At 36.3% G+C, this 14,855-nt stretch overlaps 1 pseudogene; it reads left to right on the top strand.

Annotated features, from left to right (window-relative positions):
• The first annotated feature begins 13,280 nt into the window (after window positions 1–13,280).
• LOC125139499 lies at window positions 13,281–14,769 on the top strand (annotated as a pseudogene).
• The last annotated feature ends 86 nt before the right edge of the window (window positions 14,770–14,855 follow it).

Here is a 14,855-nt window from a genome sequence, read left to right as displayed (position 1 = left end):
AGAATGGGGTCACAGCATTAGATCCTTTCGATTGCAAAACGGTGTGGGGAGACTAACAGAGCAAAAGGTGCTTATAATTACAGCACAAATAAATACTCTAGTTTAGAGAATGGCATAGGCCAACATTAACATGTATAGTACACACTCACCGTCCACTTTATAAGAAATACATATACAGTCATGCAGTTATCTAATCAGCCAATCATGTATATCATGAGTAAATGATATATTTGGTCAATTATTTAGTCAATCTGGGTTTTGTTCATATTTGACATTCTGGCAGACTGCTATGTGTAAAAATCCCAACAGATCAGCAATTTCTGGAATACTTGAGCCGACATATCATGCTACATATAATGTCACAGAGACACACACGTGAACATTAACTGAAGCTCTTGAGCTGTATCTGCATGATTATATACATTGTGCCACTGCCACATGATTGGCTGATCAGATTTTTTATGGGATTAAGGTCCGGGAAATTTTACCCAGGGATCAGAGGTTGATACACACTCAGTGTACAAATGTGTGTCATCTGATTCACTGTGCACAATGAACACACACGTACAGTATCACACCCTGGAGTCTGTTTAATGTGTTATAACTAAATGAGTGATGTGTTAATGAATTTATTCTCTATTTCTCGCCATTGAAATGCAGGGACACCAGAGTCTTGATCACTATTACTCTCTATTTATCCAGGCTTTGGACCGGCCCAGAAGTCATTCGCTTGCAACCCCCGTGGCTAGATTTTTCTATAACAATATTAATTTATATTATTGCAGGATCAAAGTAGGAAGTAAAAACTGAATCAAAGTGGACAACAAACACTATCATAAATAAAGCTAAGATAATATTGTCAAGTGTAAAACATTAATATTGTGGAAAATTAACATTCATGTCGTCTCTAAATCAGATTGCCTTTGTTATGCTGATGATTTCCTGTTAAATAATATATTCCTGAATATATAAATGATGGAGTGTAAATATATCTACAAACTGGGTTCATCAGGCTCTACAGCTCCAGGATGTGAAATGTACAGTAAATAAATCTTCTGCAGAATAATGACATAAAAATAGAGGGTTAGATGTGCTGAGATTTATATAATAATGAAAATGATGAATGATAATGTTTTTTTCTAAATAATATTAAGATTTAAAATAATTTAACTATTAAACTAATTAAGCCTAACATCCTTGAAGCCTAAATTTTATCTTAAATATTATAGTATTTATTATTTCATACCCATTGTAATGACCTGATACCTTCTTTGGTGTGCATGAATTTTTGCGAAGGCCTTTCAACAGTCATTCAACAATATTAGCAATTAACACGATTATAAATCCCATTAACATTCCCTAAAGTTTAAATGTCTTTTATCTGTCTCCAAAGCCAGAGATTGTCCTCTCTTCTTCCTCAGTTAAAACCGTGGTTAGGTACCAATAGGTATTTATCCTTGTACCATGCTCTGTTCTCTACTGAATCTAACAAATTAGCTGGATTTCCCACATTTGGTGTTTTTTTCACTGTACAAGAAGCAACAAGCATAAAGAAGTGGTTAGTCTGAATCCAGTGTTAATCATTGTGTGAAAATGGAACATTTAGTCTCTAAATTAAACCTCCGAATCAACAAAGTACAATAGAGCTGGGAGTCGATTCCAAAAAGAATCGACCCCTACAATATAAAGCGTTTAAGAATCGAGAGTTGACTCCAAAGCATAAACTCTCCCCAAAAACCCCAGATGCTTTCTATGATTTTACTTCGATCAGCTGTAAATACCATTCATAACAGCCGCTATCCATAGTCTGTAGACTTCATCACTGTCTTTTAACTGGGGATAATGTTTTCTCTTTTTTTTAGAATGCATTTCAGATTTTCTTATGGCTCACAGCTCCATGGTTCAGTCCAGTGGCCAAGTATGATTCTAAAGCTTTGCATAATATTTTACTGCTTAAACTTCTGTCATCGTCCAGCACCAGAGTAATCTTGAGTCTCACCAACACTTGGAGTTGCTGAAGGAGGAGCAGGAGTGCCTGCTTAATTAGACTCAAACGGACTATAAGAAGAAGATAGACAAAGTCAGGAAGGATTTTCTCAAGAAGATACAGACTCTGGAAGACATAATTGAAGATAAGAACTTTTTTCTTAAATCAATTTGTCCATTTTCTGTGTACAGAATGGCTTCTTTATATTTAACATGATGTGTGGATTTTAAGGTTCAGTATATAAGTGGTTTTAGTCTCTACTGAAATGTTTTGCCCTTTTCCTACTGAACTGTACTTGAAAGATCAGCTGCAAAAGAACATTCATTCATTCATTCATTCATTCATTCATTCATTCATCCATTTTCTACCGCATATCCGAACTTCTCGGGCTCATCTCAGGCGTCATCGGGCATCGAGGCAGGATACACCCTGGACAGAGTGCCAACCCATCACAGGGCACACACACACTCTCATTCACTCACGCAATCACACACTACGGACAATTTTCCAGAGATGCCAATCAACCTACCATGCATGTCTTTGGACCGGGGGAGGAAACCGGAGTACCCGGAGGAAACCCCCGAGGCACGGGGAGAACATGCAAACTCCACACACGCAAGGTGGAGGCGGGAATTAAACCCCCAACCCTGGAGGTGTGAGGCGAATGTGCTAACCACTAAGCCACCGTGCCCCCCTGCAAAAGAACAATTTATTAATAAAATATAACCATTTATTTTTCTCAGCTTAAAACAGTATGTGATTTAAAATGTTTGGTTAAATGTGTTTCCAGAAAATAAGCATGTACATTAGCAATTTCAAGCCTCACTGGACCAGGAGGCTTTGGATAAGAAAATAGATGAAATATGGAAGGATTATATGGAGAAACTTTGCGCAGAAGAGGACAACAGTTTCCTTACCATGGACATGAAGCAGGCCTACAAGCAGAGAGTTCTGCTGGGATCCTGTATCTGTAATAATCTGTAATCTGTATCTAGTTAGATGAAAGTTTGTCTTGTTTTGTTATTCTTCTTATTGTTTTGTGCTCCAGTCTCCCTAATTACATCTGTAAAATAAAGGTTCAATTCAATTCAATTCTACTCAAATTTTTTTGTATGGTGCTTTTAACAATTGACATTGTCTCAAAGCAGCTTTACAGGACATAAACATAAAAAAAAGTTATTATAAAAAATAATATAATACAAAAAAAGTGACATCAAATGTATGCTATTAAAAAAAGTGTAGTGATACTGCAAATACTTTTGCAGTATTTTCAGTGCATTACTTTACATGTGTTCATGAAGAGTAGAAAAATAATCCACAATGTCTTTAACAGGATTAGCAAAGAGCATAACCACAAAAGTGCTGTGTGACATTCTTCTCTCCTTTTCCATGTTCACTTTACAGCAATAGTCCAAGGTGCTGCAAGATGTGAAAAAGAACCGTGACGCTGAACTCAGTGAAAACTGCCTCAAATACAATAAGGAGCTTCAGGCAGAGAAGAAAACCTGCAGCAATCTGAAAAATAAAATGAAGATCATGAAGAAGCAGGTGTGTGTGTGTGTGTGATGAAATGCTCGTAATGAAAGAAAAAACAGTATAGTGATTATAAAATAAGGCTTTAATAAGTATTATGTATGTGTAAATTCAAGAAGCGATGCAGGTCCAGAGCAGTGAGATCAGCGTGTTAAAGGAGGATGTGTAGAGCCTGAATCACCAACAAAAATCCGAGAAGAAACTGAAAAGCCAGAAGAAGGAGAAGATGCAAATCAAGACAGTCCTGGACCAGGTGAGGCTCATGGTGGCATTACAGCAGACACTCTTATCCAGAGTGACTTCCAATTTTTATTTATTTTTTTTAATTATTTCAATTTATACAACTGATCAACTTAAGAGCCTTGCTCAAGACCTTGGATTCAGACCTATGCCCTTTTGATCAGAAGCCCAACAGCTCAAACACTGAGCTACAGTACCACCTCCCACTTGTATGCTGTGTGGTGTAATAATCTGTTTACATATCACTACTATATGCCTTGTTTTTTTACATAACAGGAAATAATGTTTTACAAAGCTCATGTGGCATATTTTAAGGAATAAACCTGACAATATAATAATAATAATAATAATAATAATAATAATAATAATAATAATAATAATAATAATAATAATAATAATAATAATAATTATTATTATTATTATTATGTAGTAGTAGTAGTAGTAGTAGTAGTAGTAGTAGTAGACGACAGATTTAATTGTCTATCCTGGTAATAAAAAATATTTTATCTAGAAATTTGATCACAAGCCTAGTGGTCAGTAAACTGTACCTGTAGGAAAAAACCTTCAAGGCAAAGTTGAAGTCCATTGTACCAAACACAATAATGAACGAAGCAGCTTTCATAAGCATCCTTTTTTTATATAAACAAAACAATTACATTTCAGTCATTTAGCAAACACCCTTATCCAGAGTGACTTACAATTTGCACAATTGAGGGTTAAGGGCCTTGCATAAGGGCCCAACAAAGGCAGCTTGGTGGACCTAGGATTTGAACCTATGCCCTTTTGATTAGTCGTCATCTACCTTATCCACTGAGCTACCACATCCCACACTAAGGCCTAATAAGTGAAAATTAATTGGAAGGGTGTTCAAAAATTCTTTTTTTATTTTACTTTGAGACTAAGGTGAAGGAGATCAGCAAAAACCAGGCAGGGCCAGAACACACAGAATGGGGACATTTTATTTTCAGAGGAAGGCACACTTTTATTTATTTTTTTAATGAAAACCGACATTCTGTCTGAGAAACAGACATTCACTCATATTTATTATAATTAAAATAGACCGCTTTCAATATTAAAACAAAACGCCAAAACACAAGACAGTCATGTTTTATTCAATGATTCAAATACTTTTAGATATGATCAACTTCTATGTGTATTTTCTCTTAACATTTGTATTGTATATTATTTATTACTCATTGCATAGTATTCATCCAATAACAGTGAACACAGTGCCATCTAGTGGCTTTCTTGAGTAGCAGTATATCAATAGTATATAAGGCACAAAAGCTCCTCCACACTTCTTTTTAATGATGAATCTTTAAACCACTTTCTTATATCCATGATTTTGCTGTACGAAACCAACAATACTGTATACTTAACTATATGATTTATATGATTTATATCTATACATATGCTACACAGACACTGCATATTGTCATTTTAGTAAATAAAACTACCAGTATTTTTAACAAACATTTAAATATTGAAAGATCTGCTAGACAGGAGACTTGTCATTGGCTGTTGCATTTGAATAATTAATGAGGTAGGTCTACACAAGGTTTGCATGCTGTTTTTCATGATGTTTTTTTAGTCATTTAAATATAATAATGTTTAGTTGAATAATGTTTTGTGTAATAATTGTATAAGAATTTTCTGATTTATATTCTGAAGATAATGTTTTATGTATTTCTGGATAACATTTCTGGATACTATTTTAAAGATAACTGTTCCTGTGTGCTAACTACGGCTGCTGAAAGGTCAAGGATGTACTTTGAATTTCACTGAGTTGTATTCAATCTCTCAGAATAGTAGATAAAAGAGAAATGTGTTCAGGGGCATATGATGAGTCAAGTGGGAGGGCACTGCCACCTAATGCGCCCTTTGGCAACGGTCCTGGAACCAGGAGGCTATGCATGAACTGAAGCAGAAGCTGAAACTAAAGGAAATTGATGAATAATAATTATTTAGACACACAGAGCAAAATGTTTCTTAATTCTAAATGATCTGAAAAATAGTTCCTAATTAACTGTTTTCATTTCATTTAAATTGATTGACTCACTATTCCAGTGCCAGGAATCAGCACATATTATTATTACTCATAAAATTGGTGAATTTATACATTGTTGCATCGTTCCTCAGGTCAGGAACAATGATTCTGGTGCAGCATCCAAAGCTGCTGGGACTTTTTCCAACAGCCAAAGATGCTGAAGAAGAAATGCTACTGCAAGGAAGCAGAAGTGAGATTAATACACATATAAAAATATATACACATACCATGATGCAGAGGTCTAAGGTCCCTCGGATGAAAAGCCGTACTTGTGAGCCCAAACGCCCACAAACAACTCACCTCAGAATCAACTTTTTTTTGCTATGCAGGAAATGCATGCATGTTTGCTTTTAAATATTAGTTGTGTAATAACTTAAGATGATTCAAGCTGAGTAATGAATAATTCTAGGTGAAACTTGCTGCTTGCTGTTGAATGTGAAACCTTAATGCTGACTCATGGGCTACTGAATTCTTGTGAATACACTTTGGAGTCACATGTGTGTGTAGAGGAGTGCCATTCCAGCAGAACACCTCAGTGAGGAGATGGACAAGAACCACTAAGACATGACATAGGAAAGCCAGACTATGCAGATCACAGCAGAACTCTGAGGGATGCCCCGTATTCTTGCCTTATAAGCTGTGCACAAGAAGCCAGAGGCTGAAGCTGGCAATCAAGATTATGACTCAAAACTTCCAAACTAAACAACAGAGTTTCTCAGGAAGTGTAACACTTTCACCTATAAAAACTAAGAAAACCAGATAATCGCCAGGGAGGTATGAAGCCATCACGAAAGAGTTTGTGACGTTGTTGGAGGTCTCAGCATTAAATCATATTCATGTGATACACCTCATATTATATAATAAAACATGTGATTTTAAATTGGTCTTACTGCTAAGACTACAGAATTATCTAAGACTACAAATTATTAAAGTAACCATTAACATACTAGGACTGCACAACCGATGCTCAATATTATAGCACCTTACTTGCACGCTCTGTATATTTTGCACACTTTTCATGTCCAATGACCATCTGCATCTAACTATATTTATTACTGTTCTTAATTATTTTATTTTACTTTAGCTATTTTTTGTTGTTTAAATTATAATGCTGTAGTTTGCCTGAGCCTCACCTAAGCATTTCATTGTGCAAATAAACGCCTCCAAATAGTTTTGCTATGAATAGTTGCAGATAAACATTGAATTTGAGTGAGTTTGAGAGGAGGTGAGACTGTACAGGGTTAGTGTTGGAGGATATAAATGTATCATATTGTTATTCTTATTATATATCAATAATAAGCTAATTTATTTAATTTATTTAAGCTACATTTAAACAAAATAAATTGATTGCGACCACTTACCTTAAAAAAAATTGAGGAAATTGAATGAATAATTTTTTTTCAGTGTTTGTTGTAAGATCTATAAAGTGTTATCAGTCACTAAATATCTGTTTTAGTTTTCTATATCGTGTTTAAGTCATTATTTATATATTTTATAAAATACAATTCATTTTTCTAAATACAATGTGATGCTGAGGTTTTTTTTTTTTTTTTTTTTTTTTTTTTTAAATAAGCTCCAGTTCAAGTATGCATTATTTAAGTCTCCCCACAGTCCTTATTTTAGCTGCTTCATAACATCATTTAGCCTTGATAGACCACTGACACAACCCCCAATACTTATCGATCTCCTCTCCTAATCGATTCTTTTGAAGCCCTGTTTTCACCATGTTGTGGTGATTGCATTTACTTTTTTTAAATGCTATTTCCTGCGTAACTTAAAGGGTATTTCAGATGAATGTTTATAACATAAAAAAATCGGTCGATATTGCATAACTTAATTTGACATATGTTGATATGGTTATATTATTTCTGTAAATTTAAGTTGGTTAACTTAAATTTACAGAAATAATTGCAAAGTTTTCCGTAATCAACAAATGGTTAATACAAAGCACAAGCTTTTTCTTGCAGTTACTCTGTTTAAAGCCTATTTACTGCATAACTTAAATGGTATTTCAGATGAATGTTTATAACATAAACAATGGGTTGATATTGCATATCTTAATTTGACATATGTTGATATAACCAACTTAACCTTCTGGAATCGATGAACGCTACAGGTAATCACGTACACGCACCCGAGACACAGGAATGACTCAGTACATGAAATCCGGACCTGTGTGCTTGGAAATGCCAGGCATGTGATCTTCACTTGTGTGTTCAGCTGAAAAGGAACTGTTTCCTAGAGTGGCACAAAGATGTATAACTGTTCAATTCTGGGTACTATGTGACAGAGTAGGTTAGTGGGCTTCTACAAACCTTACACCCTTTTTTATCTTGCACTTCCTGTTGACACTTTTTTTTGTTGCACAGTAGTGTTTGCCCTGATTGTGTCTTCTGCGTTATTACTAACTTCTAAAGTTATTTTGTGTTATAGTTAAATATTCTGAAAAAACTACAAACAAAAATTATACACATTTAGTTTGTCCTCACATTCTTTCTTGTAGCTCCTCTCTCAGTCACACACTTACCTGTAAGGCTCATTATGCAGCTCATTATGTAGCCTTTGTCTTCTCAGGTGTGAATAACACTAATATTCATGATAGTTGACGCCTACTCGCATATGCCCTTTACAAACAAAAAGTGTCTTAGAAAATTTAAATCAATATATTGTTTTCTGTGAGCGAGTAAACAAGATGATTTTCACATCATTTTGAAGCAAAAACTCTAGGCTACAAGATCCAGTTCTCAAAGGTCCTGTGAACCAATGTTCTGTATGTGTTTCACTAACCATGCATAAACATTGTTAAAATACAATGTTATCTAAATACAATATGTGATGCTGAGGTATTTTTTTTAATTAAAATTAATCCAGTTCAAGTATGCATTATTTAAGTCTCCCCACAGCCTTTATTTTATCTGCTTCATAACTTTTAGCTTTGATAGACCACTGACACAACCCCCAATACTAATCGATCTCCTCTCCTAATCGATTCTTTTGAATGAAAAATGAAAATGAAAATATGAGGTGGTATATGAGGAAGCAATTTGACAACAATGCAGTAAATAATGGAGGTGCATCAAAAAATGTGCTCATTAAGATACCAGCAGACAAGCTATTCCAGCACAAATTAGTGCATAAAAAGGTCATGAAGTATTGAACCTCATAATTAAATAAAAAAGAGGAGAAGAAAAACTGCAAAAAGGTCCACTTTTTGAAAAAAGAAACCCCCCCTTCAATAGGCTGGCTACGGACCTGCAAGCATAAAACATTATATATTGTATATGCTATTAAAAAACTTGACACTGGAGAAAAAGTACGGTGCAGTTTTCTGTTATGTCTGCAACATAATTATTGCACATCTGTACATTGTGATATTAATGTGGTTAACGGGAAACGAAATGACGTGCAGCCATACAGTTTTGTTCTTTTCTTTCATTTAAACCAATTTACAATGTCAAACGTTTTGCATGTTTCAGGTAAAATGTTGGTCCAGGTTAAGTACAACAGACAGCAGAAGTAGGTGAAGCTAGATTGCATAGAAGAGAGGTTCGACTTTATGCAATTTTATCTAAAAGTTTGTTTTTTTCTTCACTATTTAAATATCTAAGAAGTTGAATAAAATCTGTTAAACTCACTGTTGACTCATTTCTGTACATGCCTTTATCATATAACATTAATGTTTTATAGATGTGAACACATTGGAAAAAAAAAGTAATATAATCCATATTTACATTCTGCTTGCATCATAAAGATATTTGTATTCAGTCGTTTGTTGTGAAAGAAAGGCTGTCAACTAAAAAATACATTTTAAAAAATCGTTTATTTTCCTTTTCAGTCATTGAGAGATTTTGCTTCCCACCAGATGCAACAGTTACATACAAGGATGCAGAGATATTCAGCGACCTCGTTGGACAAGGCAATATGGTGCTCACTGTTTTTTTTTTTTTCATTAGGACAGTGCACATTAATCAATAAATCAGCAATGAGCATCAGTGTAAATATGCTGGAATTAGCACAATAGCTAAATTTCATCCGTTGTCCTAAGGCAGGTATCATAAAATCCAAAAGAGAAATTACTCACAAACATAACATGCATGTAGACATATTACACAGAACAACAATAACTAAGTACAGCAAATAGCAATCACATAAAAGTTAAAAGGCCATTATGAACAGACATCCAATGAGAAAATGATTTACATATGGGTACATCGGTTTGATTTCAGCCATTGTTTAAGTTTTTTTTTTAAAGGTTAAGTAATTGTCACAATTCTTCACTTGTTCCATGACTGTGTGCCTCTGATAGACACCACCATTTGGCTAAATTTAGTTCTGCACCATTGTACATTACAGTCTTCTCTGGTTAATACTCTATTATTTACTTTAATGTTAGTTTTTTTGTATAAAATCTCTTAATTGTGTTAGTGCAAGCCCATTCAAAACTTTAAAAATGAGACAGACGTCCAAAAACTGTCAAGATCTAAAATATTATATTTAGCTAAAATATTACAGTGATGAAAATGTATAGGCATCCTGTCTAGAATTTTCAATGTTTTCTTGAAGAGAGACTTGAGGGGTTTTAAGATGCTAAGGTATGACTAAATATCATTGCATGCATATAGGCCTGACTCAGCAGTTAGAAAATGCCTTATATGTTGGAAAAGTTTTGCATTAATTAATTCATGTGAATCTTTCATGTGAATTTTGTCTCCAGTCTACGACCAGGAAATGGTATCTCTTCTTTTATTGATACATCTCCTTCCACCACCAGGAGGACAGAGGTCTCCAAAAATCAGTGCATGTGATGCTGCTGAAAGACGTAATCATTCATAAGGTATCAACATTTTAATATTGTGTTATGGGTTGCACAAACATGGAGGAGTTGCTGCAGTTTGGAGGAGCACCTCAACAGCAACCAGCATCAGCATCAGCATCTGTACCTCCTTGCTGTTGGACACCAGAAAAGCAAGATCGACAGCTTCTACATCAGCCTGGATAAGCATCTCATCCCATGCCAGGCAAAACGCTCCTTTAGAGCATTATGATGAACTTTTCAAGGCACATTTTGTGTTCAATTTGTCCTATGATTGTGCACTTGTAAACTTTTACACATTCCTGCAAACGACCGTGTACAACATTGATGTAAGGAAAATGAAGGCGTCTCCCAGGGTTAGAGATTTGAGAGCCAGACTGCATAACCAGACAGTACCCTTAACTTAGTTGGGCAGTATGATATTGAGAGAATGCTGATCTGTTTTTTTTTTTGTCAAAAACAGCACCCAGACAGTCAACAGTTGATTTCGCATTTAAGAGGTGAACATAGTTGGATCATTGCTCCTGATAAGGATAATCTTTCCCTTACCAAGGTCTGTCTAACAACTTGCACGCAGAATCAGAATCACTTACTGTAGCTCCTCAATGTTTGCTCTGTTTTTGTTAGTTTTTACTGTTTTATGCCAACCCGATCATTAGGCAATTATGATCTCCTAAGGAAAGATTATAGATCAGTCTGAACTTTTTACAGATTTTAGAGATGGAAGTTATTTTAAATCCCATCCTTTATTTACAACATGATGAGACATGCATTACAAATCCAAATATACTATGATGATTTTGAAACCGCAAACCCCCTTGGCTCCAAATGTTGTATCCACAAATTTGGCTGTCTTTATTTTATTATAAGAAACTTGCCCCCAAAATTTTATTTGGTTCTTATGAACATTCATTTGTTCTTATGAACATTCATTTATATCCACTTGTATCCACAAAAAAAAATTGCTTCCCAAGCATCACTACATGATTCATTACCCCTCTTCTATAAGGAAAACTGGCCCCTTATTATATATGTGGTCAAGGAAATTTGAATCGAAACATAAAATGTTCAAAGATTTCTTTAAAAATTTCAAAAACATAAAGTCCTTAGCTAAAAAGCATCAGATGGCCATTGCTTACCATTGGGGAAACCTTTACCCTCAAACATAATGAGTTTGGGCCAATTAAATCATTTTCCATAGAAGATCAGAATGCTCAACTGCTTGAAATTTTCCTATCAAAAGATGTTTTCTCAACCAGTTGGGTTAAAGTTGATGGTGTAGAATACAGAGCTGGACTTGTGGTGTGCAGTGCAATAGAAGATGAAATGCCAGTCTTCCGTCAAATAAGTGATGTACTTTTTGGTTGACAATCACATTTATCTGTTGGCAAACAAACTATTCACAGAGATTTTTGATGAGCATCTTCATGCATTCACTACGAAGTGATGAAAGGTGTATTATAAAAATGTCAGAGATTGAATTTTATAAGCTATTTGATATTCAAAGTTCATAGTGTTGTGGATGAAAGTTTGTATATCATACCTTCTTTTGTTAAATTGAACTTTAAATTGAAAAAGTTCATGGAATTATTTTGTGCTATTTATTTAACATTATTTTGTAGATCTCATTTTAACCACCTAAAACATGTAACTCAACAGTTTTTCGATATCCCTCTTAGTGTTATTTTAACACTTTTTGGAGTCAGATTAGGAACTCCGGCATGGTGTTAAATATTTAACTATTTAGAAAGTGTTAATTTAACTCCAGAGAGTGTGGAGCTATATAAACTCTGAAAAAGTGTTGAAAACTCAGAGTTAATTTAACACTCGACTTTTTGCTGTGCAGAAGCAGAAGCAGTTTTGGTTTGCTGCAGCCGGCAAGTTAAAATTTTGTTGTCATGAATACGAAGAGGACTCAATTAGACATTAAACATTTTCAACCCAGCATCTTTTTTGTTAAGGATGAAGTGTTTGGAGAACGAACATGTGTCACAGCGCACAGATGCTACATCTGATGAGACGCGGGAGGAGCCGAGCCAGGAAGCACCCCATAGTGCTCAGAGCCTCTGTGTGCCACAAACCGTCCCCCAAAGTCTTCTGCCTCAGGCAAAGGCTCGAATGAAGTGCCCACAGGCCTGTAAGATGGCAATCTGGAGGCAGTCTGACGAGGACATCGACAAAGTGCTTGAAGCAACAGAGAAGGGAGATGTGGATCGAAGGCTCCAGGCAATGACGACCATCATCTCCAGCCTAGCTCAGGAGAGGTTCGGCACTGAGGAGAAGCGATCGACTCCAACCACCTACTCCATGAACTACAGTGCAGCGAAGATCCACAAAATCCAGCAGGAGTTGAAGTCCCTTAAGAAGCAGCACAAGGAAGCCAGTGAGGAGCAATGCCATCCCCTGAAGGAGTTGACAGCTGTTTTGGGGAAAAGGCTGATGACCTTACGCAGGGCAGAATGGCATCGAAGGCGCCGAAAGGAGAGATCCAGGAAGAGAGCTGCATTTATTTAGTTGTAACTTTGAACAAATGTTTTAAACTCATGGTATCTTAAGTATATAACCTAGTGAACCAGCATTAATGTATTCAATTTAGAGATTTAAGCACTTATGTACGTCGCTCTGGATAAGGGCGTCTGCCAAATGCTGTAAATGTAAATGTAGCAAGGCGTTTGACCAATTTCCTCTTAGCTAACAAATACATAGACACATCTGTGCAAAAGGGAGGATTTGCAGGAGTCCCAGGTTGCTTAGAACACACAGGAGTGGTGACTCAGCTCATCTGGGAAGCACGCGAACATAATGGAGACCTTACGGTACTGTGGTTAGACCTAGCCAACACATATGGCTCTATCCCCCACAAGCTGGTCCACACCACCATGACCAAGCACCATGTGTCACATCACATTGGAGATATGATCTTGGCCTATTACAACCATTTCAGGATACAAGTCTCGGCAGGAGGTGTGACATCAGATTGGCATAAACTCCAGGTGGGGATAATCACAGGCTACACCATATCAGTGATCCTATTTGTGGTGGCAATGAATATGATTGTCAAATCGGCAGAGCCTGAGTGTCGAGGGCCCCAAAGTAGAGGGGGGGGGTCCGCCAACCGCCAATTAGAGCATTTATGGATGACTTGACAGTCACCACAGAGTCGGTGGCAGGAGGCAGATGGAAAGGGCTGGAAAAGCTCATCCGGTGGGCTCGGATGGAGTTTAATCAAACCACTAGTGCTGAAAAAGGGCAAGGTCTCGGAAAGGTTCCATTTCAGCATCAAAGGGGCAAAGATACCATCACTGTCAGAACAGCCGGTGAAAAGCTTGGGCAAGGTTTTCGACAACAGCCTCAGTGACTTTGCATCAGTCCAGTCAACCTGCCAGGAGCTGGGCAGCTGGTTAAGATAAGTCTATATCTATAAGTACTATCAAGTACTATAATAAACTCTAAGTACTCTATAAGTCTATAAGTACTATCTCAGGAGATGGTTAGGGTTGCCCAGGAGCCTCAGCAACATTGCCCTCTATGGAAACACCACAATGCTCCAGTTGCCTCTGAAATCCTTGGAAAAGGAGTTTAAAGTGACTCGGGCACGCGAGGTGCTGATGTATAGAGACTCCAACGATCAAAGGTGGCCCAGGCAGGAGTGCTGGTGAAGACAGGGAGAAAGTGGGGCGCCCAAGTCGCTGTGCTGGATGCACAGGCTCGACTGCGAGGCGGAGCTGGCTTGGGGATGTTCTCAACACCTCAATAAATAGCTGAAGGGGGAGGAGATACGCAGCCGAATACAGTAAGAGGTCAGAGCGGCTGTGGAGGAAGGAAGGACGGAAGGAAGGAAGAAGTGTTTGCAGCCACGATGTACAATGATTGTAATCAAATCCTCTAAAGTTGGATCCCGACTCCAGACAGAATGTGCTACCATTTTTAAAAGCATTTACTTTATGAAAAGTGCAGCATTTAATATCATTAAAAAACACAAAAACTGGTGCAGTTATAGTTAAAATGATTAGTTTTAGTCTTTAGGTTTATCACAAACTCAAAAAAGAAAATGTTAAAAAACCTAACTAGCTTTTATTTCTTATTCTTTTTAAGCATAAGAATTAACCAGGAATTTTATTGAAACTGACATACTTAATAAAGTATTTCATAATACTGATTGTGTTGCTTTCTATTCTTTATAAACTGCTCTGATTCTAGTTAGACTGGATAGTGACACTGAATATTTGTGTTTT

The sequence above is a fragment of the Tachysurus fulvidraco genome, chromosome 19 (assembly GCF_022655615.1).
Source record: "Tachysurus fulvidraco isolate hzauxx_2018 chromosome 19, HZAU_PFXX_2.0, whole genome shotgun sequence".
NCBI lineage: Eukaryota > Metazoa > Chordata > Actinopteri > Siluriformes > Bagridae > Tachysurus > Tachysurus fulvidraco.
Note: the sequence above shows the minus strand (reverse complement) of the source record. Positions and strands in the feature narration are given on the sequence as shown.